Source organism: Castor canadensis, chromosome 8, assembly GCF_047511655.1.
Source record: "Castor canadensis chromosome 8, mCasCan1.hap1v2, whole genome shotgun sequence".
Lineage (NCBI taxonomy): Eukaryota > Metazoa > Chordata > Mammalia > Rodentia > Castoridae > Castor > Castor canadensis.
The window spans coordinates 144,440,297-144,467,710 of NC_133393.1; the positions used below are offsets into that span (position 1 = coordinate 144,440,297).

Consider the following 27,414-nt stretch of genomic DNA (forward strand, 5'->3'; position numbering starts at 1 on the left):
TGTGAGATAATGACACCAACAGCAGGGCTGCTCAGAGCATTGGTGTCACTAGCACAGCATGCCTATATTTTTCTGCAGCAGTGCCTGTCACATGCATGGGAATTCTACTTGTTGGTGCAAATAGATGATACTACATCTTTTATAGCAGTCATTTCTGAGCATTAAGATGAACAACTCTCCTAGCTGGACTGGGAATGCACAGATTCTGAGACACAGGAATTTTAATGCTAAAGTCAGGAGTGTTCCAGGCAAACTGAGATGACTCAGTCACCTACTAATCATTAACATGTTGAAATACACTGTATTTATCATACTAATTTTTCACATGTCCCTCAGACATGTTACCAGATACCATGTCGAGTGTCTGAAAAATACTTGTTGCCAGGTGTTGTGGCTTATGACTGTAATTCCAGTTACTCAGAAGGCAAAGAGCAGAAGAATTGGTTTGAGGTCAGCAGGAGCAAAAAGTTAGTGAGACCCCCATCTCAAGAAAAATGGTGGGAACTAGAGAAAAGGTTAGATCAAGAAGAATTAACCTAGAAGGTAACACACACACACAGGAAATTAATGTGAGTCAACTCCCTGTATAGCTATCCTTATCTCAACCAGCAAAAACCCTTGTTCCTTCCTATTATTGCTTATACTTTCTCTTCAACAAAATTAGAAACAAGGGCAAAATAGTTTCTGCTGGGTATTGAGGGGGTGGAGGGGAGAGGGAGGGGGCGGAGTGGGTGGTAAGGGAGGGGGTGGGGGCAGGGGGGAGAAATGACCCAAGCATTTATATGCACATATGAATAATAAAACAATAAAAAGAAAAAAAAAGAGAAAAATGGTGGGCATGGTAGTCCATGCCTTTCATCCCAGATACTTGAGAGGCATAAGTAGGAGGATCAGGGTCCACACTGGCTGGACAAAAACTCGAGACCCTATTTGAAAGATAACTTAAGCAAAAAGGGCTAGAAGCATGGTTCAAGTGGTAGAACACTTACGTGGCAAGTGTAACGCCCTGAGTTCAAGCCCGAGTACTTGCCAAAATAACAAAACAAAGAATGGGAGGAGAGGGGAAGTAAAAGCAGATGCTGTTTTCTTGGGATTACATGTTCCTTTAGAAATGTGTTTGATATCCCATTGACCCATGATGTAGAGACATCATACCTTTTTCCTGCAAGGTAATTCTTCGATACAATTTTGGAGGGAAAAGCAGGTTGGCCTGGATTCTGAAAAGGGACCGCCAGTGTCACTAGATCTGAATAACCTCTTTTATCCAAAGAGCCTCAGATATGTATCATTTGCTGCTGTGCTTATTTTCACTTGAAAGTCAACATTTCTAGAGAGGTGCCAGGCTTGGTTACAGTGCAAGAGTCATAGGACTACCTCCTACCCTGTACCCGGCACGCCTCGTAAGTTGGTATTACCTGCCTTCCACCTGCACACATACGAGTTTGAGATCTTACTCTGTTAGGACACAAATCCCCTCTGTGCTTTGGAGTGATGCTGAATTTCACTTTGAACATCTGCTTTGAGAAAATAAGGAATAACCAGAAAACAATCTCTGTTTTGATTCGTTTGTGGTCAGTCAAAAAGTTCACAGACAAATAAGGAGCACACAGACCTGGCGAAGCTCAGCTGTCAGCAAGATGGGGAAGCTCCTGCACCCCAAACACAGCTGCCCATCCTGAGACAACTGAGTTCATGGGAGAACGAGTTGAACAGGAAGACAGTGGAATGGAAGTGAAAAGCCAGGAAAATCTGCTCCTGAAGGTAACATCAGGACCACTGAGTCCTCATGCTGCCTGTTGTCAACAGCACCTCTCCTTACCCTCACCATCTCTGGAAATCACAGTAGAGACAAACAATTAAGGGCAGAAGGGCTTAGGGGCATGGAATGACATACTCTACTCACTTGGAACAGCAAGTGTAGAAGCTTTTGCAGAATTGTTGCCAAACTTAATAGAGAAAGGTGAGCTTTGAGGTCAACTACCAGGGTATGAGGCCATGCTGCATATTAACTGTGATTCTATCTCCTTATTTGTTAGTAAAGATGATAATAATAATACTTTCGTGTCAGGGGCTGTTATCGTCTACAGCAGTACCACCCTGAACACGCCCAATCTCATCTGATCTCGGAAGCTAAGCAGGATTGGGCCTGATTAGTACTTGGATGGGAGAGACCGTTATCAGCACCAATAGAGGGAGACCAATATAGAGAAAATGTTTAGTTCAGATCGTGGTCCTTGGCATGTCATTATATATTTTTTAACCATTCTTTTTAGCCACATTACTGTTGCTCGTATACCAGCCAGAGCCCATAGTTTGGATAAGGGTGATTAGAGTATGCTGTCATCTAAGCAAATATTTCATTTCTATTCTGTCTGTTTCCTACCTTTACTGTTAAGGAATTATGCAGGTCCCTAAAAAAGCCATATATTCTGATTAAGGTCACAAGTGAGGAGCGTAGAATCAGAGAGACCCCCAAGACAGTACAGAAGTGTGGATGACCAAAGGTAGCAGAGGATGTGCACAAGATTTTCCTCACAAACACAGGCATCAAGCCTTAGTGATGGCACTCAGACATGCCTTGTGATGGTCTACCTGCTTCTCCCTGGGCTATAAGGGTAGAGAGGAGGGTCAGGGCTGCCCCACATAAAAGAATGCCTTTTTTTGTAGGGGCTGCTTAGGAGCCTGCCACAAGTATTTTTCCTTCAGGTCGTGCAGAAATATCGTTCTTGGAAAAAGAAGAGGTAGGAGCTGCTTTGCAACTTACAGCTTTCAAAGTGCCCTTGGTGATAAGAATGTTCTAGAAAAGCCCTACCTGGGGCTCAGGCACCATTCCTTAGATGAATCAGGACAGGGCCAACAGGGTTGCAATGACAACGATTTAGCAAAAGAAGGTGAGGTCAGAGTGTTCCTTCCAAGAAAGGGTTTCTTGTTGGTTGTAAGGGAGTTTTGCCATCTCTAAAGGGCTCTTTGTTGAGAGTTTCTATTTGATAATTATGTCCTCTAAAGAGTCTTTGTCAAAAGGTCCTCTTTGTTTAAAAACCATGCTTGCTTGTTCTTTTAGGTTTGAGAAAAGATTATGGAAAAATCTGTCTATCAGTATTCCAAATAAGATCAATGAAAGATGCTTGTTCTCATAGGACTATGATTTCATGCCCAAGAATAACAGTAAAAGGGTGAGTTGCTTTAGTCCTAGGGTTCAGCTGAGTAATTCTGGGTTGGCTCTGACTTACAAAGTAGCAAGCATTGCAGTTAGTCAGTAATAAATGGAGAATTAAGGCCTTTGACCACCATCAGTCTTCTGATGTCCTACAAAGTCTATTTCATTGTAGTAAAAATACTTACAGGATCCCTGTATTCATCTTTTCCCATTACTGTCATGAAATACATGAGGCTGGGTAACTTTATATAGAAAACAGGTGTATTGATCTCACAGTTCCAAAGGGTGAAGCACTCTCATCTGGTGATGGCTTCCTTGCAGGCAGCGGGCAGAGTTCCAGGGTAGATCAGGATATCACATGGCAGGAGACAGGAAGTACACATGCATATGTTCTAGTCTCTCTTCCTTTTCTCATAAAACCACTAACATTCCCTCATGGAGCTCTACCCTGATGACCATATCTAATCATAATCATTCCCAAAGGCCCCACTCTAAACACCAGAGTCAGATTAAGTTTCCATTGTTTCAATACCTCACAATGTAAATAAATTTTGACATATGAACCCTTGGAGGACACACTCAAACTTCATCCCAATCATAGCAATTCCTAAAATATCTCCCTCCGCCTACACCAAACCTCGGTTTTACATCTTCCAATCTTGGAGCATCAGCATTCATGCTCTGAGTCATACGGCCAACTTGTTTTTCCTGGAATCCCTACTCTAAGTCCATGGCCCTGAGCTCCTGGATCAAGAATGGGCCCTATTTCACTCTCCCACACAAACACTCATGGGGCTCTAATAACACATTAAGTGGCCCTGGGAGAGGGAGGATGAGACAACATAACCTCTGCTCATTGTCTACAGGGAGTGAAAACACAGGCTGCAGGTGCCATTCTCAGAGGAGCAGCTCATCAGACGCTGTTAAATGAACCATACTTCCCAAACTGGCTTTCATGAACAATGTGCATGAGCTATTGTGTGTTTATCTCCGTCTGTTTCCTCCTTCATACTTACTTCAGTTTAACCCAGTATCTCCACAAACTATTTACCAATGAAACATGTACTAACATCTTGTGTCCTGCAGAACAGTTTGGGAGAACAGCGCTGCATTCCAAAGTAGGATGAAATAATTACCATGTTGGAACTTCAAACAAAGTATCAAAGGGTGAGCACCTCCATGCTGCTTTGTTAATTGAAGAAGGATGGAGAGGTCAAGCACTTCTGCCTGGGAACTCAGTTTTGTAAGTGACCCTGAGTTGACCTTGGCCAAGTCAATTAAACTCTTTGAACCACAATTTATTCATCTGTGAGCACAAAATGAACTGCCCCAGGCTTTCTGTGAAAATTAAATGAGATATATAGCACATGAAAGCATCTGGAATGAGCCTGGAAGGAATGTTAAAAGAGTTTATTTCTTACGGCACTGCATGTGGGTGACAGGGACAGTCCCCATTATTGATCTGCTCCTTAATATGTGAGAGAGCTTTTGCTACGGTCTTCTATAGTGAATGGTGTTCTCCTTCCAACATGAATGTTGGGTTTTGTTGGATTTATGCCTTCCATTAAACTCCCAGAATGCAGCAGGTGGCTCCTGATGCAATATGACATCAAGGATTTTATTAGCTAGGTGCTCAAGGAACCTTACAATTTATCAATGGGTTCCATGTGTCAAGGTAACATCTCTCCTGATTTCTTTATGCCTGAATTCTGAGGCCAACTTTCCTCTCAGCAACCATGTGAGCTGCAGAAGCAGGAACTAGATATTGACAGAGTCTCTGCAGTCAAGAAAGGGTTGATCTGCAGCTGGGGGTGTGGTAGGAGAGTTCCCATGAACCCTCTTATTCCTTCCCTAGGACTATAACTGACATTGCATTTATTAGACAGCCCTGACATTGTCTCTTTACTCAACTATACTATACACTTTTTTAGAATAGAAGCAGGGTCTTGTTTATTGGTATCTCCCAATGCCTAGCACAGAACCTGATGAATACTCAATAAATGATGCATGAATGGATGAGTGGGTGGATGGATGGGTGAGTGGGTGGATGGATGGATGGGCAAATAGAAGGAGAAGGAAGAGAAGGAAGAAACTGATCTAAATTCCAGTGCCATATATACAACATAGAAATAGTGCATTTGTCCTCATCAATCACTTCGGAAACCAGTAGACCTGGAACAGTGCATAAACTGTAGGAGAAACTAAGTGAGTATTTGTTGAATGCAGAGTTGAATGATTGAATAAACTAACCCAAACTACAATGTGGAAAAATGTCTGTAAATGATTACTGATCCCAGACAAATCAAATTTCTCTGAGATTACTTCCTGATCTGTTTGTTCCTCAACATGACTAGGTTGTTTTAATAGCCATGAAATTAAGATGAATGGTGAAGGATAACAAAAATGGATGTATCCTACAGCCTGCTAAGGGCTCAACCTTAGCAGACTATGAAAAGCAATGTACAAAGTTCTACATAGAAACAAGACACTGTCTCTATTTTCCAGAAGGTTCAAAACTCTGGAATGCCAGGCATGGTAGCACACCTATAATCCCAGCTATGCTGGAGGGATTGGTAGGAGGATCACAAACTGAGGCCAGCCTGGGCAAAAAGTGTGAGGCCCTATAGGGAAAATAACTAAAGTGAAAAGGGTTGGGGGCATGACCCAAGAGGTAGAGCACTTGAAGTCTTGAGTTCAAATTCTAGTATTGCTAACTTCCACTCCCTAAACCAGGAATGCTACCCAACTGATGCAGAAGGATAAGGGCAACAGGGGAAGAGGGAACAGGCATTTTCTATGGATTCATGTGGGCTGTGGAGCAGGACCATGTCACCTCAGCTAGAGTGCACTCAGCCTGAAATGCAGAATGACAGCATCATTCATCCTAATTAATAATTAATTAGGTTTCGTGATCCTAACGTCAGAAACCTAAGCCTTTCATGATGCAGTAAAACAATTTTTATGGCTTTTTCCACCCCTCTCATGTCTTGATCCATTTTTTAATCAAAAAGGATAAGAACAAGAATTCAAGCAGGTATAGCCCTCTGCTGATTTCTTAGGTTCTCTGCCCATGGAGGAGAGGCAAGCCCCGGGAGTGAACCTTAGCAGGCTGTGCACTGGGTCCTGTCCTCCCAGGAAACATTTTCTGGAAAGCAGCCTTCTTCTCCTGGAGAGCCAGTCCTGGCTCTAAGCAACAAACAAGTCCTGCAAAGGCTATGTGTTGCTGGAATCTCAGTAGACCAAATCTCAAGTTCCAGCCGCTTTGAATGCATTTGAGCCTTATTTCTGATGACACAAAAAAGCATTCCTTTCACGAAATGTGCAAACCAGAAAAAAGCACTAAAAGAAAAATTACTTGCAATCTTATCATCTGGAGGTAATTTTAAGATGTTACCTTACACTCTACTCCATGTTTAGATACACAGATATATGTCTTGATGATAACAGGATAATGAGAGAATTATTAAATAACCTATTTGCTTTTCCAGCAGATCTACTTATACCACCACCACTTCCTCATGCTGATCTTCTACATTTTATGTATGTGTTCCATATTAGTCTCTTATATAGATATACCAAAATTTAACAAATCCCTGTTTTTGGAAGGTGGGCATTTTTTCAAATTATCTTATTATTATAAATAATAGGAGAGCTCCCTTGTTCCCATCTCTGATCATTTCCTAGAAGTGAAATTGCTATGTGAGGTATGCACAGATTATTAAATTCAGATACATTTTTTCAACCGCGCCATAAAAATGCTCTGGGATTTACACACCAAGGAGAAGCGCTTACATTTTTTTATCTTTACTATCATTGCCAGTGTTTAAATCTATTTCAATTTTCTTTTTTGTTTGTTTACTTGTGAAGCAGAATTTTTTCATGTGTTAAATGTCTTACTTGTGTTTACTTCTTTAGGAAAAAACGTTGGTATCTTTTACCTATCCTTTATTTTTTTGTTGATTTGTAGGAACATTTTGCATATTGAAATACAGATTCATATTTTTCATCTATGATGTATATTTTCTCTAGAGTAGCTGGTTACAAAAATAACTTAATGTTGTTTTCTATCCTGTCCTCAGCCACTCTCCCAATTTTTCATTTGCAGTTTCTCTGGTCTCTTTACTTGTGAAAGAGAGACTGGTATAGCAGTATTTAGCAGGAGGGACAAACACCACCATTCATTGTGGGCCCACCACTAACTTTCTCTTGGATGAACCAAAGGATTTTCTTCAAGGTGGATATATTACGGATAAACCTTACTCCTTACAGCAACTGCCAACTTAGGCAGAAGCTGGCAGTTAATGTAGAGACTGGATCTGTCCTGACTATCTTAAAAGGGCCCTTTATATAAGACAATAAAGTTTTGAGTGACATGGGGTCACAGATACGGTAAAGAATTTGGAGGCAGGAAACCTACGTTAGGGTTCCACCTTCAAGCTAGTTAGATCAACTTCTTCTCTACTTGACTTTCTCATCATCCACCAAATATACAAAATAATACTAGCCACCCTACTCTACAAATCATGGACATATGAGGACATAAATGTTCTTATGATGACTGTGAAATTTTACTACAAATTTGAATCAGGAATTCAGTTGGATTATTGGTTGGAACACAAAGACAGCAGCCTTGCAACTTGACTTTGCAGAAAGGGTTATAACCCAGAGAAACCTCACAGACTCCAAACCTCTTGCAAAGAGCCAATGATGCCTATGGTATTGGACAAATAAGAGGTGACGTTATTCTTGCCTTTCTCAGTTTCTTTACTTCTTCCCTCTTTTGTTCTTGCATTCATCACACATTTACTGAGCATCAGTCTATGGTGGTCTGTGCTGGGCCCCATGCCAGCTCCTGGGGATTCAAGATTGAACAAAATTCAGTTACCAACTTCAAAGGATTCACAGTTTCTGGATCTGTAAGACCTTTACCCACATGTTAAAGGGTGCTTCTCACAGGCAGACAGCTGTTAATCAATTGGTGTTTTCCTCTAAAAGAAACTTCTAGAAGAGAATCTAGAGTTACAAGTTCCTTGTCCCTCTTTGAGAGTGCAGAAACAAAATGGCATGCTGGCCTCTTTGCTACGGGTGGTGATTATGCCAGGAGTTTAGGCACCAGGGCAATTCCAGATGGTGGGGTAGATTAGGTGCCTTTTCACATGGTATTGGGAAATTGGGATGGCAGAGACAGTACATGAGACAGGACATTACTTACAAGGCCTGCGAATAAACCGAGCAATGCAGCATCAGAAACTTCCACCATGACATTCTTTAGGTCAGCACCACAACTCTGTGTATTAATATTGTTTTCTCCCTCCTGCTTTCTAATGATAAACATCACATCTTTTCAGAAGTCTTGGATGGTCTCCTGTACATCTGGTTTACATTTGATCCAGAGCAATAAGGAATAAATGATATCATCCTGAGGGTCCACAGGAAGGCAGCAGGCAGTGGAATGGACTGAAAGGCTGCACAGGGGAAAGTCAAATTCAGCTGATTCAAGCTATAGTCTTTCATTCAACACTCTCTTCCAGAGCCACCCTGGAAATCCAAGGGTTCATTAGAATAATGGAAATGCTTTCATCACATCCACAGTTCAGCAAAGCTTGGGGATATAGTGATATTGGGGTGAGGGGAGTGTGAGGCAGAAGTGGCCACTGAGGACCAAGAGAGCTGTGAACAGATGGAAACAGAAAACATGGAAGATAAACATATAAGGGCAGTAAAGAGGCAGGTTAGGAATTGTGGGATGGCAGCTTTAGGCACTTAAGGGAAGACAGGGACAGGTAAGAGTGACCAGGGAAGTAGCCAAGGGGAACTAAAGAGGAGGGGCCAGGCATGGATAATGGACATTGATAATGATCACTGGTGCTCTTAATTATAACTGCAAGGCACTGAAGACACTGCCTCGTTAAAGAATGATTAAATTATCTTCACTCTGTTAAACTGATGGAGGAGGGACAGTGGGCCACTGGCTTTTAGAATTTTCTTTAAAAAGGAGGTCACCACCAGAAGGGGTTGTAGGTCTAGCATGTAGGGGTACAGGCTAGGAGAGAGAAACCTGTCCTCTTGGGTACCTGTCCTTGTGCATTTCAGTTTGATGCTGGGCACAGCCTGGAGGTAGGTGTGGTCATCACAATGGTCTTGAAAGTGTGACCCAAGAAAGCTGGAAGTTTAGATAATTGGTCATATTTGAGCATGCAGTGTGCAAACAGTGGAAAGCAGAGATACTGGCTGAGGACTTCTGCCCATTTCAACAAATACACTTATCTCCCTGGGCTGACAACACAGTGCCTTTCAAAGTACCCTTCCTTGGGAAAAAGGAGAATGATGGAAGGGGTGAATGCAATATGATATATTGTAAGAACCTCTGTAAGTGTCACGTTGTCCCCCCCAGTACAATAATAAAAGAATTATCAAACAAAAAAACTCCAAAAACCAAAAAAAAAACCCCCAAAGTACACCTCCTCAAATACACAAAGAAATAGAGCTATGAACATGTTCTAATGTCTCTCTTTAAAAAATTAGTTAGCTATAGTTTTGATACTCTGCTTACTTTATCAAACAATCTTTCAGAATAAAATAATAAATATGTATGTGGCCAGGTGCTTTGGGTGATATAGAGAAAAATGAGCCATGGTCCCTCACCTTGAAGAGGTTCAACTTGATGGTTATATAAGAATCTTTCTTTTTTCTATAGCCAATGTCACCATGATTTAAATGCAGGCCCGGGACTTGTTCAATAAATCTTATTGTGAATCATACTTGGAAAGAGAATAATGTTTCTGGAAAACAAATGTTAAAGGGTGATGAATTTCCTCTTTTTCCATCATCTCAGAGTTTCTGCACTTTTAAAGGCAAGACAAGGTCAAAGGGCTCAAGGGCCCACACATCTTAAGGGGAAGAGGGAAAGGCCAGCAGGAAGTTCCTGCAGGGACTGTCGCTCTTGTTGAAGAACAGAGTTTCAAACTGGAGAAGATGATAGGGTTCCTGGAGTTCTACAAAGCTTCTCCATCCTGAAAGCAGCTATCTTGGTCATAACCAATGCTTCTTCTCCTTCTAACCTATAAGCCAAGTCACCATTGCTTTTACTTTCTTTCTTTGAAATTCTCTTAGTTCATTCTGTCAGGAGTTGTGGTGCCAGGACCAAAGTCATCACCATCTGGCTATTGTCAATTGCTTTCCTCCCCCACATCCCTTCTTACCTTCTATTCTCCCATGATGGCTTTGTGAGTCTTCACAATATTGAAATACTCCCCCCCCACACACAAAAAGTAATTGATATGTCTTTGTTTTTGTACAAAATAATATATATTTCCATTTAGGAAATAAAAATCTACAAACTAGAAATAATCAGACAGCTACTGATAAGAAATTAGCACTCCTAACATTTTAGTGGAGAGTCACTGACTTTCTATCAATTGGATGTTCATGTATTTTTAAAATCTTGTCTTGATTTCTACCTAGTTAAATCTTGGAATTTGGGTTTTAATTTAGACACCACTGAAGTTCAAACACATTGTCAGTGAGGCTCCTCTGGTCCCCCTTCTCATGTAACACAGCAACTCCCCTGGCCCCCAGGCACCTTCAACCTTCCTTCTTCTGTCTTACTTTCCACAAAAGCACATGCCACCATCAAGCACATGTGCGCGCGTGCACACACACGCACACACACACACGCATGCACAATTATATGTCTCCCCAGGGAAGAATTTAAGCACTACAGGGACATAGATTTTTGGTGTTGTATTTGCTATGTCCCTAGTGCCCAAGAATGAAGGGCTATTGGAGAAATAAGCCGTGATTATCCTAAAAAGAGCAATTACTCTCTTCCAACAGTTCAAAACCACAGGTTGAGTATCCCTAATCCAAAAAACTGAAATCCAAAATACTTCTGGTATCTAGAATTTCAGATCAGGGACATTCAGCTTCTGCTAGACACAGAACCATGTCTTGGTATGATGGCCTTGCAGATTTGCCACTTGTACTTCTGCCAGCATAGAGACATGGGGGGCAGTGATGAGATCAAAAGGCTGGAGGGCCAGCAGGAACTCTACTGTATACTGTTGACCTTGGGCATGTGTCTCGTTCACTCTGAGCCTCAGTTTCCTCATCTATGTAAATGGCAGAATGTGATGATATTCAAAGACTCCTTCATCTCTTTTCTCTATGATATCACACGGACTATGGCGAGAACAGCAGGAAGCTGCTAGGGTTAACATAGGCCAAGAAAGTGGAGCTTGGCTATCTGCCTTCTATCCCTTTGACAAACACAATGTTTGACAGTATACATCTAATTATTTTTACCTATTGGTACTATTGGTAATCACTCTAAAGATGTCAGGCTGAGGATCAAAATCAAGCATAGAGGACATGTAACATGTTGGGATAGAGCCAGCAAGACTAAAGAGCAGCAAGGGAGAGATGGCCAAGAAGGACTGGAAGTCCATCAGTGAGATTAAATGCAATTTCAATGACAGGGAGACAAAGAACTGCAAAAGGCAGGAGTTAATTTTCATATGATTCATCCAAATCTTATTTAAGTATTCCTTTGGCAGCTGTCACACTCCACCAACCCAATGGGGACTGCATGCATCAGTGCTGATTGAGTGTCCTTATGTACTCCTGGTGTTTCCTCCTCACTGCACTGAAGGAAACCAGGAACCAAATCAGGATGGTTTTCTCTAGCTCCTGCTTCCTAATGCTGGCTGGGGGGTTGCAGAGTCTTCAGAAAGCTGATATTGAAACTTCTGTAATGGATTTAGGAGACTATATTGAGATTCCTATCTAATCTGTTTACTGAGTTGTATAACTGCTCTTACTGTAATTCTGTGACTTTTATCAAAAGGCTCGATCTGAATTATAGAAACAAATATTCTTTTCAGATTCTGTCCAGATGAGTGACTGTACCCTGAGTTGATTCTCCTGTTCTTCCAGATTGCTGCTGGCCTTCAGGAGCAAGCACTTTTGTTTTTGTTTTAAATGAGGAATGCTTCAGAGAAAAAGCAAACTTTTGCTCACGAAATTATTCATTCATTCACCTACTCATCTATCTGATGGATAATTACCTAGCATGTACTGTCAACAAGACAGACTGAGGCAATGGGAGTAAAGACTCTCCGTCGACCTGGAGAAAAAGATACAATTCACTCCCACAGGAGCAAAAGAGTCATCTCCCACCCTCATCATGGGGCTGATGAATTCCCAGGTCTCCACTTCTCATTGGCGATGGAGGTCACGGATTCCTCTTGCTCACATTCCCATCCTCTGATGCATTTCTGTACTGAAGCTTGGGGTCCTTCTCAATACTCACCCTCTGACTGCTTTTCTGGCTCGTGAGTTAGTCAGGTCATGACCTTGGATAGTACTTGGGTTTTAAAGGCCTTTTTCTCCAGCTGCCAAGCTGGGTAATCAGAGAAAGTGCCTATCCATCTTGAAGGGTCACCATGGGGATGGAGTTCAGAAACAGCAGAACATGCTGTAAAGGATGTGTTATTGGTGCTATTGCTGTGAGGGAAGGAGTTCATTTAAAGGGACAAACTTGCTGAGATCTGGAATATACATTCTTCTTGGCCTGGTGTCCCAGGAAGCACCTACACAGTGGTAAGGAGTCCCTGTTCTGCTTCTCACTAGCTGCAGGGCCACCTTGGACGCTTGGTTTAAAACAGAATTTCAGATTCCTGATCTGCAAAGTGCAGATAATGATATCTCCTTTTAGGCTTGCTGTGAGGATTAAATCAATGCTACCACAAACTGAGCATTTACTATGGCCCAGGCAGTGTGAGAAGCACTGGAACTTAACACCAGATATTATCTAATTCAATTGAGAGCTCAGAGTAAAGGTACTGGGGAAGGATTTTGCTATTTCTGTTTCCCAGGAGGAAGGTTTTTGTGAGCAACTAAGAGAGTTCTGGGCTCAAACACTTCCCTGGTGCACAAAAGACTTTGTGAGATTTCTGATAGAGTTGTCCCTAGCCACATGCAGCCATTTAGCTCTAAATTAATTATAATTAGAGGAAATTAAAATTCATTCCCTTAGTCATACAAGCCACATCTCAAATGCTCAATGACCTTATGGGGTTAGTGGTTATCACATCACACAGCACACATATAAAATACTGTCATTGGTACAGAAAGTTCAATCACACAGCATGGGTACAGAAGACATGGGAGAAATGACAGAAAAGTCAACAGGAAGGCAGGATGGTTGATTCCAAGGAGTCTGGGAAATTTCAACACATTTTCAATATTTTTCAGGGCTAATCAGATGAGGCTGTTCTTATTTGGAGATTGTCCTGACAAATTACTGTCCAGGGTATATGGATGGTTTGATAGGATGGTTATTGTGGTTATAGAACCATCACAAGGAATTACATTTTCATATTTTTACTCATTGGCAAAGATAAAGATAAGTCATACAGAATCCACTCCTACAAGCCAAATGGTCCCCCTATTGTTTGCCCTGGCAATGTTAATTCTGAGAAGCCAGTACTTAGGGAATAGGTTCCTCAAATGAACTGTGCTGTGATCATCAGAATCTAGGGAATGCTTTGTGATTTTCTGGGATGCAAGCAGTCACAGGTGCAAGTATAACCCACCTGTTCATTAATGCTCTAATCTGCTTGCAACTCCGTGACCTATATCATGTGCATCTTATGAGATGCCAATGCCACCACAAAGCTTGACTTTCCAACCCTCACAAAGCTCACCACCCCAAGACTGTCTGTTAAAGTCCATGACTTGGGACTAGATTCCTCGCACAACTAACACACTCCACCTTCACTGCCTTAACCAACACTCAATCCCCTTATACCCCTACACTAGCTTCATTAAGTCATTCATTCAACAAACATTTATAGAGCACCACTAGATGGCAAGTATCATAGGAGATAATGGGGATGTAGTAGGAAAGACAACAGAAAATGGGTTCAGTCCTCATGGAGCTGACATTTAGTGGGTGAGGACATACCATGTCAAATGATGGTAGGAGCTAAAAAGACCAAAAAAGGGGGCAGGGGCTGGAGGGAAGGATGACTTTCCTTGTATTTAGACATTATTATACTAGTGATCTTTTAAAATCCTTTGAACCTGTTACTCAGGTTCAAAGAATAATGAATTTTTATTGGACGTTCACGTGTGTAATGTTGTGAGCACTGATGTGAGAACAATGAACAAATTTCTGAGGATGTTTACATTGTGATGCCCAAGAGACAACAAAGCAATAAGGCACTGCAGTAGCTAACGGGATGGCCAGAACTAGGGAGAACTATGCAGTGATGGATGGAACGCCTGCATGGGGCTGTCATGGGGTTTCACTGCCTGTCTGTGTATCAGGTCACAGAACCTGTGTGAGCAGCAACTTTCCATGCACATCTTACTGCTTACTGGAACTGGCTGTTCCCACCTTGTATACTTTGCCTTGTGCTCCTCCATCCCCTTCCTTGTCTTCCTCCTCTGATCCCTGACTACAATAGTTGTTTCTGTCTGGAGGCCTGGCTGGACCTCACAAATAAGATTACTTACTTCCTCAACTGGGTCCTCCCTGTGGATTGTAAATACTTCAGTTTATCTAGTACCACCCAATGCGCCATGACGGAGATGTATTTGGTTACATGTTTTTCCTATGGGATAGGACCACATCTCATCCTTCCTCACTTATTTATTCCAGAAGCCTCGTGGACTGCCACTTACAATCTTGCCAAGCTTCTCTACCATAGAAAATAAAAGAGGGGCCTCTGTCATTTTGTCTCTTTGTCCTTATTTGGAAAAGACCTAGTGTTCTTTCCACTTCACTTATCTACTCACAAAGAACCAATGTGCCATTTAGATCAAAGATGCATGGCAAATGCTTAGAAAACCAAGAACCTGGGGACGACTGAGTAAATAGGCACTGTTGCTGTAACTAGCGTTAATCAAAATTGTTTGTCTGTTCTCTAATGATACTACTTTGCTAATTATCCAGTACACTACGAAAATGCTCTAATTTTAGCCTGACTGGGGAAGATGGGCCCCTCACCTGTCTTTTTGTTAAGCAACCTAAGAGTCATGGTACCTGGACTCCCTATAACTTTTCTGCTTACCATGGAACAGCTCACATTTGAGGGCTCTGCGTGGAGTCAGAGGTGGTTCCTGCCTCAGTTTGTCATCTCCAACACTCCCTAAACTCAAATATGGAGGGGGACGCTTTGTGCTCAAAGTCAACAGGATAGGTGTTTTTGTGGCTGTTTGCTCCCTAAAAGAGCTCTTTGCCTCCAGAATGCCTCCCTTGGCCAAAGTGCTGTGCTACTTGTTTTCCCTTCACCTCTTTGCACTACTGTGGCAAATTTCCTGGGCACACTTTCCTCTTATTCCCATGTTTCTCTTTTGTGCCTAAATATTCCCTGAGACAGAGTGAAATACCCTTAGCAGCTTAGTGACAGCAGAGCCCAACACCCAGAAATCCCACCTGAGCGGCTGAGACCTCCCTGGGCACAGGGTCTTTGGGTCTCGTCTCAGAATCTCCTCTTTTAAAATAGGAACAACAGCTGACCCCTGCAAAGCAAAGGGCAGGATATGTGTCTCTTAACACCACAGTGTTGGTACGTGGTATATGCCATGGTTATTGGAATTGTTTTATGTCTATTCCCAAGTTTAGGGTAATTCCAAAAGGTTAAGGACACTAAGATGTTATCTGAATACTGGCCACCTGCTACATGTGAGTACATCAAATGCAGATCAAGAATTATTACACAGGAGCAAGCAGAAAGCAGTTTTAAAAGATGGCTGTATGTGTGTAGGAAGAGGATGGGGTCATTATGCCCACATCCATGGTATGTCAGACAGAACCTCTGATAAAGGTAGTTAAAAAGATGAATGCATATTCTCAAGTGAGCTATCCCAGCCAGCCAGGACTCAGCAATTTAAAAGACAATGCTGGATGCTCATTTCAAGGTGAGACAAAATTTGGAAGATGAAAGAATCTTCTGGAAATTTCCTTTTAATTAAAGTGTTAGTTGGCTGTATTTCTCTTGAGCTTTAGCTCTTTGCTTAAGAAGGGGAAATCACAAGAGGCTTTGCCTATACAATAAGCCACTTAATTTGAAATTGGAACTCAATCATAAATTTTACAGCCCCACTCTACTGCCCAGCACTGGGTAGGGTGCTAAAAGCTTTTGAACAGTATGAATACATACATCAGTCTTGTTGGTTGGGAATGTATAGCTAAACCTAAACCAAAATTTCAAAACAAAGCAACGGGCTTCAAGACCTGACTAAATTATTATGAAATGCAGACAAGGTCAGAGGCAAAAGAAAATCACTCCGAGCCCACAAACATGAACAATTTCTGCCGAGACGGAGGCTGATCCACAGATGGAGCTCTGTGGCTGAATGAGTGGTAAGAAGGGCTTCAAGGAACATTTCAACACTAGAAAGATACCAAAGTGTCACTCGCAGAATTCTATAAAGAGTGGGTGCCAGAGAAGTGCTGAAGTACTAAATGAGTGATGACAGGGAAGAGAAAAATCAGGTAAATAACACAGGTAACAGCAAGACTGGTGAGGTCCGTTCAGCCACTGGCAGGTGAAAGATGAATAGGGAGAGTCATCCAAAACTGCAAGCTCAGAGATAAAGCCCCTACACCCAAAAGGCACGAGTGCCAAGAGCTGCGGAGGCAGAGTTCAAGGCCCAAGGAACAGAGCAGGCTCACCTTGATTGCCTCATGTCCAGCGATGCCATGGGAGGGTGGAGAATGATACAGAGTGCAATCCCTTCCTGGGCACCATACTCTCCCTCTGTGTGTTCCATGTACTCTAACTGTCCCCCAAGTCCTTCAAAGACAAAAGTGCTATCCTGATTTTCTGCAGTGGAAACTGAGCCTGTAAGTAACAAGTCAGGGTGCATAGAAGACAGGAAGCAGGAGGGAGCCAGTGAAATCTTTTGTGAAGGCATGGGTCACACACTCAGAGAGCTCTGCAAATACTTTCACGAACACAGTGCCTAAGAGCCCTCAAGAAAGAATATATGGACCAAGTTATGCTGTCAGTACCAATATGGGAATAAATTCTTTGAGGACTTCACTTTTACTTTAAGCATTTGTGCATTTTTTTATTTTGGCTATACTGAGGATTGAACTCAGGGCCATGCTAGTAAGTACCCTATGACATGAGCCGCACTAACCCTTTTGCTTTTATTTTTCAGATAGGGTGTCAAGTTCACTTTACCTATACTTGCCTTGAACTGTGATCCTCCTACCTCTGCCAACCAAGTAGCTAGGATTATAGTTTTGGTATTTTTTTTTTTTTTTTTGAGATAGGGTTTTCCTAACTTTTTTCCTGGCTGTCCTTAAACTGTGATCCTCCTGTCTCTATCTCCAGAGTAGCTGGGATTATGGGCGCATACCACCAATTTGTACACATTTTAAATTACACCTTATAATACAATTGTTTGTGTACTAACTTAAAATGTTTTAAATTGCTTACCACAAGGGAGGACACACGGTGTCCTGAGGGCATTGAACAGTGCCTAGCTTAGTAACTGGCTTGCCTGGGGAGTGGAGGGCAACGCAGGGGGAGGTGGTGTACACCTGTTGAGGAAGGCTTTGTATTCTACCATGCTGCTGCCTCTCTAACCATTCATTTTCAGGGCAAGATAAAAATTATCAGAATATTCCATTAAAGTTGAAATTGTGCTTAATGGCTGGGTAAGTGAAGAGGGGATTAGCATTCTGGTATATAAGTTGAGTGTACTCTCTCAAATTGACAGAGAACCTATCCATACCACTTTCCTGCTAAAACCCATCTCTGCCCAAATGGATATGCCTTTAAGTAGGGTGGTTTTTTATACGCTTGCATCTGTCATTTGTGGAGGTGACAAGATCACTCTGCGCAATGGTGATGACAGCTGATTATGCTAGGCCTGGAATTGGCCAGTTCCAGTTTACTTATGTGGACCACCCCCAGCCGGTTTTGGAGATGAGGAAATTGAAGACAGAGAGTATGAACCACTTGTCTAAGGTGGTCTAGCTCTGATTTCTTGAGATGCCTACCTATGAGGTTGGATTCAAGAGCCTTCATTTTAAAGTAAGACCCTAGGTAGCCTGGCTCCTTGTTCCACAATGGAATAGTAGAAAGTTAACAGTTATCAGCATGTCTATTCCCCAGGGATACTCAAGACACCCGTGCAGCCAGTAGATGACACAGATCTTCTGCCTTCTGATCTGGTGGCACTTGTGAGACACTTCTTTACAAAGTGTACAGCAGCTGCTCAATTTATGTTCAAGATCTCATCTAAAAGATCCCACTCTGTGCAAGGGATGCCCACTGTCTGGCTGACATAGGCACAAGGATAAATGCTCATTGAAATTCTCTTTTTAAGCAACTTATCCAGAAGCCACGTTTGAGCATTAATTTACAGGTTCCGGTGGTGCTCAACAGCTGCACAGAGCTTTTTTGAGAGAAGGCAGCATTGCATAGTAGCCATTTGGCAAACTCCAAAGCCAATGAACCTTGGGTGAGGGTCTGGAATTCTCCCTCTTACATGTTGTTGAGCATTGAATCTAACTTATGTACCTCAGTTTCCCACCTGTAAGGTAGAGATAGCAAAGTCTGTCTGTTGGAGCTATTGTAAAGATTAGCTCAGACAAGCTTCTCTCGGTTTAATGCTATGTGATGCCTTGAGTAAATAACTAAAGTGACTGAACTGCTACTAAAATACATCAGAGATTAACGTGTGTAAAAGTGCTCAGAACAGTGTCTAACACATAGTGTCCCATAAATGGTAGCTGAGGTTGATTCCATTAAAACATTAGACATTGTACTGGCACATTTAATTTTAATTGGTTAGATTGTTAATACGCAGATCTTATAAATTTGTATCTTTTGAACACTTTCAAATTGTTTTCCCACCATTTTTTCTAATGATTTTTTTATAAGCTTGAGAGGTTCCAAGTTCCTGCCTAAGGCAATCATTTGTTGTAACAGACATTAGGTATATAAAGATACAATACATCTCCAAAATATATTATATAGAGATATTAATAAACATATATGATGCATACATGTAAGTAAAATGCCAAGTCAGCTTATAAGTTTCTCTCTCCTTCTGCATGTGGGCTTCTGTAGATAGAAACTGGGTCTAATTTACTTTGACTCCCCATGCTTGGCACATGGCTTTGCTAAGTGGCCAATGATTTTCTCAAAACAATATCAGATTTAAGTTTTGCAGCTTCTCCAAGCAGCAAGAAAATTAGCAAAACACTTCCTTCCTCTCAATCTTCCCAAACCCCTAATCTTACCTATCCAATTATACAGATGCAAACACTCTTTGAGGACAACGATGTTGACAATTTAGGCAGGGGAAAACATCATTACAGTGCATAATCTCCTGAGGGAGACCTCTGGATATAAAAATTCCAGGGTGTTTGTTAAAAACAGATGTCACTGCTTCCTGGTTTGCAAGGTGGTGAAGTATACCTTTTATATCTGCCTGCCTCACTTTAGCTGCAGGCTCTCTCCTTATTGACTCTGACTTTGGTGAGGTGCCTAACTCTTTCAGTCTTTGTGTCCTCATCCATAAAAATGGGGGAGGGGATTAAAGCACCTTTGTTACATGACTGCTGGAGATCACGTAAGGCACACACATGAATCCATTAATATTATACTAGTGTCACTGGCAAAAAATGAAATGTATCATTTTATTACTGCTTCAGCACTGGCTAACACAGAAGGCCAGCCAAGTGAATGTCTTAATGGAAATGCACGGCTAAAACATAGAAGGCTGAGGGCTGGGAACAATCATCTCTTCCCAGCACAGGTGTGTGCTTAGGGGAGAGAGATGCACCCCTATTACTGGACCAAGGAAAAGACTTCTGGATGCTTCTAAACCCGTGAAAGATTCCTAGTCCAGCCCAGGACCCTCCACTGATGGGCCTAGAACACAAACAGGAGCCAAGAGTGTGGGGAGGGGCAGGCAGGGGCAGGCTGTGACACTTCAAAGCAGTTCCAGAGCTATTTGAGAGGTAGAGGATTGAAAATGATACATTAAAGAGCCGGACTCAGAAGGCGAGTGGATTAGAGCCACTCTCTGAGTCAGGGACGAAGCTAATGAGGCTTTTCTTGTCACCATCTGTAAAAGTTTATTACTTATACTTCAAAGGCAGCAAGCAGCAGAGGGGCTGGCATGAGATGCTGTTCCTCACCAAAGGAGAGGCAGGAAACAGAAGATGCCGCCGCAGGGAGAGGGGCAGGAGGTCACCCCTGTTCACTGCAAAAGGAGCCAAGCCCTAGGGGCAGTAATCTTGATGCCTACCCCTTGATGATCAGTGGTGGCAGTGGTCACAGGGTGGCAGAAGGAGAGATGGGAGGAAGGATTAATTAACTTTGATATAAGTAGGGGATGGGCTAGTTTCCCTGAAATTGCCCGCTGGCAGCCCTTCATTCTGACCTCACACGCTCTAGTTTCTTTCCTGGAAAACATAGGAGGTAGCCCAAGTCTTTCTTAATCTCAACTTATTTAGTATCTGGCTGTCCATCAGATGCATTCAACTTGATCATCATGCCTGGTGGTCCAGGTGGGGCAGCAAGTGTTTGCTCTATGACTCTTCATTCACCCAGGCATGGTGCAAGTGATGTGCTCCTCCTAGCCCAAAGCAAGCAATTCTCAATGGCTGAGAATGTAGCTGAGATATAGACATTAATCATAAATGCAACCCAATATAAAAATGACAGCTATGAGAAGTGCTATGTAGAAGAGACTTACAGTGCTCATGGAGGAATTTACCTAGACAGGTGAATTCCCTGAGACAGTGAAGGCAGAGGTCAAGTTGAAAGAACACCTACATAGGACACCTTTGCCAACCAAGCAAAGGTAAGTGGTTGGCCTATAGGCCTATGCAAGATAGGGAAGAAAGTTCCAGTGTGAGGGAAGAGCAGGTACAAAGGTCCTGAGGCTGAAGGGAAGATGATTCATTCCAGAAGCACATCCATGTTTCTAGAGTGAACCAGGGAGGAAATGTCTGTGGAGATGTCAGCTGAACAGGAAATCGGACATGTAAAAATGTCTTTGTCTTTGGAATATAAGCTTTGGGCAACTCCCACTATGTGCTTATGCAGTGCACAGTCGGATTCAGGAACAAGGGCTGAGTGAAGGCAAGATTACCTACTATGCTCTGAGCTTTGTGTCAGGCTTTTACACGCAGTCTCTCACTAAATCCGATGAGATCCTTATATTTTGCTGATAGAAAGAAATTGACAGTCCAAGGTCAAGGTCACAGGGGTGGAAAGTCTCTGAGCTGAGATTCTAATGAGGCAAGCTTCAGAAACCATACTACCCGGCTGCTACAGTCAAAACTATCAGATGAGCTTCTGAGCTAGGATAATGAGGGAAGGAGGGCTTATCCAGAACACCCAAGACATGACTCCTTTACCCAAAAACCAGTCAAGAACAGTGACTAAGAAATGATGCAGAGGCATTGGGAACGGGGTTGGCAGACTCTCAGAATGCTACATTTGGAGTTACCCTATGACCCAGCAAGTCCACTCCTAGGTAATCTAAGAGAAATGAACTATATATTCACACAAAAACTTGTGTATGAATGTTTCAAAGCAGTCAAAAAGTGGGAACAATTTAAACCACCAGCAAGTGATGAATGGGTAAGTGTGGTATAACTGGACTCTGAAACACCACACTGACACCCAGTACAACACAGATGAAACATGAGGCATCATGCTAAGGAAAGAAGCAAAGTGGGAAAGGCCCTCTGCTGTATAATTCCATTTATATGAAAGGTCAGGGACCGACCATTCCATAGATAAATGGAGTAGACTAAGAGAAGAATAGAAGTTACCTAGAGCTGAGGGAATGGGCTGTGGGGACAGAGTGTGACTGCTAGTGGGCACAGGGTTTCTTCTGAGAGTGCCAGAAAGTTCTAAATTTGGATTGTGTGATGGTCACACAACTCTGTAAACATGACTCTAAAAACCAACAAACTATACACTAAAAGGGGGTAAATTTTGTGGTATATCAACTATCTCCTCAAAAGAAAAGAATATTTACCAGAAGTTTAAACATTAGAGTCCAGCAGAGTGGACTTCGTATTTTACCTCTCCTAGCTGCTAAGCCACAGGAAAGAGATCAGATGAATCTTTGAGCTTTAGTTCCCCCATCTGTGCAAGATGCGTAACACCAACTCATGGGTTGCTACGACTACACAATGTAATAATTCACATGAAGTGTTAACTTCACTTTTACCATACGATACTGACATTTTAAAAAAGAAACAGAGCAGTTAACAAAACATAATACTGTACTCAGACACAGTGATTTCTCAAATGGCACATGGTGTCTGAAAGCACAACCATCTGCAGGCAAGTGCTGCGTTACTGAAGAATCCACTTAGGTCCTAGTTTGGACAGAGCAAAGGCAGCTGCCCTATGGGAGAAGGTGACCCATGGCCAAAGGTATCAGGTATCAGGAGGTAACTTCCTTTGTTTTTTAGCAGTACTGGGCTTTGACCTCGGGGGCTTGAACTTGCTAGTCAGATGATCAACCATTTAGCGATGCCTCCCAGACCTTTTTGCTTTTGTTATTTTTCAGGTAGCATCTTGTGTTTTTTTTCCCAGTGACGGCCTTGGACCATGTGACATCCTCCTCATCTCTGCTTCCCCAACCCCCTCCCCCCTGTGGCTGGCTTAACGGGCATGCATCAATCACACTGGCTTCAACAGCCTGGCCACTTCTTCTCCATGTGTCCCACAATGCATACAGGAGTTCTGGCTCAGGACAGGGCCCTGATTAGTGGACTATGGTGGTCTGTTGGAGCAGCAAACCCTCCTTTGAAGCCCGTGTGGACTCTGAACAGCCAGGTTTTCAGAGGCAGACAGACATCGATTTGGAGCTACAACTAATAACATTATCACAGAAAGATGAGAGCCTTCAAATGGGCTATACAAATTTCCTATACAGTGCACATGTCATCCCCATCCCTTGAAGGACTGTAAGGACTGGGGCTAGTTTCCCTGACAGAAGAAAAGGCTCACTGGGTCCATTAGAGATGCTTTGGGCATCTAGAGGGTAATGCTGGGGAGACGGACTCACTCAGCATAGTGATGGATAAAAGCTGGAAGAAAAGGCAAAATGACATGAGTAGATGTGGAGTTGAATATGAAGAATGTTCAAAGCCCAGAGATCTTTGGAGGTGCAAAGAGCTATCCTAAGAGGTAATAAATTCCCCTGCCCTGGGGGCTACATGCAGGTTTCCTGATGACATGGGGGAAGGCCAACAGCCACATCAGGCTTTCAGGACTCCTTGTCATGCTGACATTTTGTCCCTTTAGGAACCATCTCTTGGTTCCTGTCAAGTAGAATCAAGTACCTTTATTTTGTGTTCACTTACTAATGATGAGTAAGTCATGGATCTGACAATAATCTTACTTCCAGAGTGACCAGCACACTGTTCTACAAAGCACTGGCTGGTCTACAATGGATGCAATTACAGATCAAGAATTCTACTTGAGAAACAGCTGAGAAAGTAGCAGGAAGTTAGATGAATGTGTGGGCATAAACACAGCTCCTTCTTCAGTTAAAATTCTGCTAGAATTCTGGCATGTCTGACCTCTGTTAAACAAGATGCTCCTTACCTTAAAACCCAAGAAAATGTTTTGGGCAGCAAAACCTGTGTACCAGGGCCTTTGGTTAGACATTCAGAAGCCTCTAGGGCAAAGCAGAGTCTGCTCTATGGTTCTCACAAGCTAAAGGGATAAGGACCAGGAAGTCAGTCATGAGTAGTAAGAGAATCAATGGCCATGATAGAGCCAAACTGCTATGATCCAAGCATACAAGTGCCTCTAGCCATGGTGACAGTCAGAAGAGGTCTTAGGATAAGCTGCAATTTAGCAGGCTGAGGAGATGGCATGCCATGGATGGTTCAGCTTTTGTAAAGGCAGAGACCTGAGGGCAGGTGAGCTGTTTGGTTCAGCAAGTTGCAAATGAAACCAAGTTGTGCGTATGGGCGTGAAGCCTGGAGAGGGGCTTTGAATATGTGAGTAAGGATGTGGACAATCCTCACTCGTGTACGTGGCCAGGGGACAAAACCCTAATATCTGGCACAATATGGATCAGACGTGAAGATATTATGCTCAGCGAGATAGGCCAGGCACAAAAGGACAAATATTATATGATTCTTTTTATATGAGGTACTTAGAAATAGTCAAATGTATAGAGATCAAAAGAGACTGGTGGTTGCCAGAGGCTGGGGAGAAAACATAGGGAGGCAGTGTTTAAAGGCTTTGGAGTTTGAGTTTGGGAGATGGGTCGTGATGACACATGCATACCAGAATGAATAAACTTAATGCTGCTGAACCATACATTAGAAATGATGAAAATGTTTATATGTATTTTATTCCAATAAATTAAACGGAAAAAGAAGAAAGAGTCTACCCAGAAGGCATGGTGTCTGGGAGATTGTGTTCAGAGGCATTCTTCTCTAATCTGTGGGAGTTGAGAATCTCAGCCTGTTCTGTCCTATGTAGGGCCAGAGTGATTCCAGCAGGGCTGCTGTAGACTCTCTGTATAAATAATCTACCAGTTTGAAAAAGCTGTCACCTCCTGAAAGAGGTGAGCCTTTTACTCACAGTCCCTACCTCTCTCTAAGTTTCTGACAAACGTCCCTAATTTTATGCCTGTGGGTTGAGGGAAGAAAGGAGACAGAAGTGAAACAGTCATGCTTCCCTCTAATAACCTGCTCCCTCTACTAATTAACAAGACCCCACACAACTAAACATCTGCCAGCCTCAAACGCTTCTGCAGAGATGAGCTTTGATCACGGTGGAGCACACAGTGTCTAGACTGAACAAGAGAAATTCATGCAGCCAAAATCAGACAGTGCTTGATCCAGCTCCACTCAACTCAGTCCAACACCCTGAAGACTCATGGTGAGTCACCCTGGGCAAGGCATCGGACCACCGCAGGGAACTGGGAACGAACAAGGTAGAATCACTGCCAAACTGCAGGAACACTGGGGTTCCTAAGGTAGCCTTTCCCTTCTTCCAACGCACGCTACCTTCATAGGTGACCAGGTGAGAGGAGAGCAACAATGCTGTCCTTTGACCCTCCTCAGAAGAGTTCCATTTGGAAACTGACCACCAAAGTTTACATGCTTGACTTTCTAGGTGCATATTCTCTCTTTGATATCTCTTTTTCTCTGCTTCCAGAGAGAACTGTCATTTGGTGTTATCATCCAGCAATTTCTGTCAGGCCTATAAATCACTTTTGGCTTCCTGGAGAAAGCTACAATGTATGCCTTGACATCACTATAGGAATTATGCAGGTGTGTCCGGGGTGATTCACAATGTTCACACATATCTCAACCAAACCAGCTCCTCCTGGCAAGCGTTAAAAATATCGCTGAGTCTTACTACTCCATGTGATTTTTGTCATCCATGGAGAAGCATCCATCCAAATGCTATGGTGTTTGCATGTAAAACAAAAATATAGCAGAAAAATGTTGGAAAAAAAAACAAAAACAAACCCAGAGTGAATTCAAATGGCGGGGATGTCTTTGAACCACAACTGTTTCCCTCTCCAGAGTCATTAGTGCTAATTACTAACAACTACCCTAGTGACAAGTGCTGGCAGTTACTTAGCTGCTAATTGGCTTCAATTTACCGCTCTGATTGTGTGGTCACAGGTATATATTTGCTTGGGGAGTGAGGAGAAGGAACAGGTATATCAGGGCCTAGCCTGCCCTTAAAAGACATGCCCATATGAGAGGCCCAGTCTGATTGGGGGTAGGGGAAGCCTCAAACTTCCCCATGCATCATTATCACCTAGAGGGCTTCTTAAAGATTAGACTGAACCCCTCACCTGCACCTCTCAGTTATCCACATGGGTTTGGGTGGGGCTCAGGGCATTGAGATCTAACAAGTTCGCAAGTGGTGTTCTTGCCACTAGCTTCAGGGCCACCTATTGAGAACCACAGTCCTCATTAATACTGATCAGAGAGACAGGCTGCCTCTCCCTGCCTCATTTGTCCCAAGTGCACAACAGAGCAGGGCAGCACAGGCGCTTCATAGCTTTCAAGCACACATACCACACAGCAAGGATGAGATGGAATTGTTTGTGTTTTTTCCCTAACCTGAGTATTTTACAATTTCTCTATTCTCCATTTCATTTGAACAGAAATAAATTATAGAAAGATTAAAGGAAGTCAATGATGTGTATTTACCCATGCTTCACCAGGCTACATAGGTTGGGCAATTAGGACAAAGCCCCAGGCTCCACTCCTGGGCCTCAACTCTGACCTTGCTTTTTGTCTACATTTGAGACCTAAAGACCTAGAGTGTGTAAATACAGTAATAATGTAAAATAAATAGTCCAGCACCTACCTAACAGATGAGAGAATAAACCCGAGGAATGAGCTCATTATTCCATTTAACAAAGTACCATAACTAGGCAGTGTGTGGGGAGTTAAGGACATAAACATAATAATAGCGACTACCATCTATTAGAGCTCTACCCACACACTATGCAATACAAAGATATCAGTACTAATCCTGCAGCCACCTTGTAAGGGGGTGGAGGTGGTAACAGAGGATGGAAATATAGTGCTTACCAGGTTTCAAGTCCCCTCTAAGCATTTTTTACTTAATCACCATAACATGTTACTTTACAGATGAGGGAACTAAACCACAGAGAGCCTAAATAACTTGGCCAATGTTATTCTGCTAATTCAAGGTGGAGATAAAATTTGATCCCAGGCCACCCAGCTCTGGAAGATGGCTAATGATTACACTATAATTTACAGCCTCTGATGGTCAGTGGCATTACCCATGTCTCAAGATAAGAAAGTCAAAGCCCTCAGAGGTTAGAAACGGAATCTGCTGTGAATTTTGAAGTCTGTACTAGATATCCCAGGCTCCCAAAACTTGGTCCTTGACCTTGGAAGGAAGACAGGCACATGAACAATGAGTACAGTTCTAGGTAGAGGGTGCCAAGGCAGTGCTATGATGTCAGGCAATCCATCACACATACTGCCACTACTTCCTGTTCTTCCAATGAGCTATTAAACAACTAATGAGGACAATCTGGGGCAGCCAGACTTTGCTCCCATTTGGACAGATGTTTTCATATGTGGCATCTGTACCTTCACTTGCAGATTTTATTGCTGCTGTTTCTTTATGTTGCAATGCCACACACGAGTTGTACCTGTGTACATACTGCCTGATGCCTTCATGTAGAAGGAGCTGGAGGCTTCACCAGCTGATGTACTAGTATTTGTTGAATAT

General features: G+C 42.6%; 1 protein-coding gene across 8 annotated transcripts in view; it reads right to left on the reverse strand.

Annotated features, from left to right (window-relative positions):
* Large1 (LARGE xylosyl- and glucuronyltransferase 1) overlaps positions 1 to 27,414 on the reverse strand; it is a 502,729-nt gene that overhangs the window by 138,389 nt on the left and 336,926 nt on the right. The window lies entirely within an intron of this gene.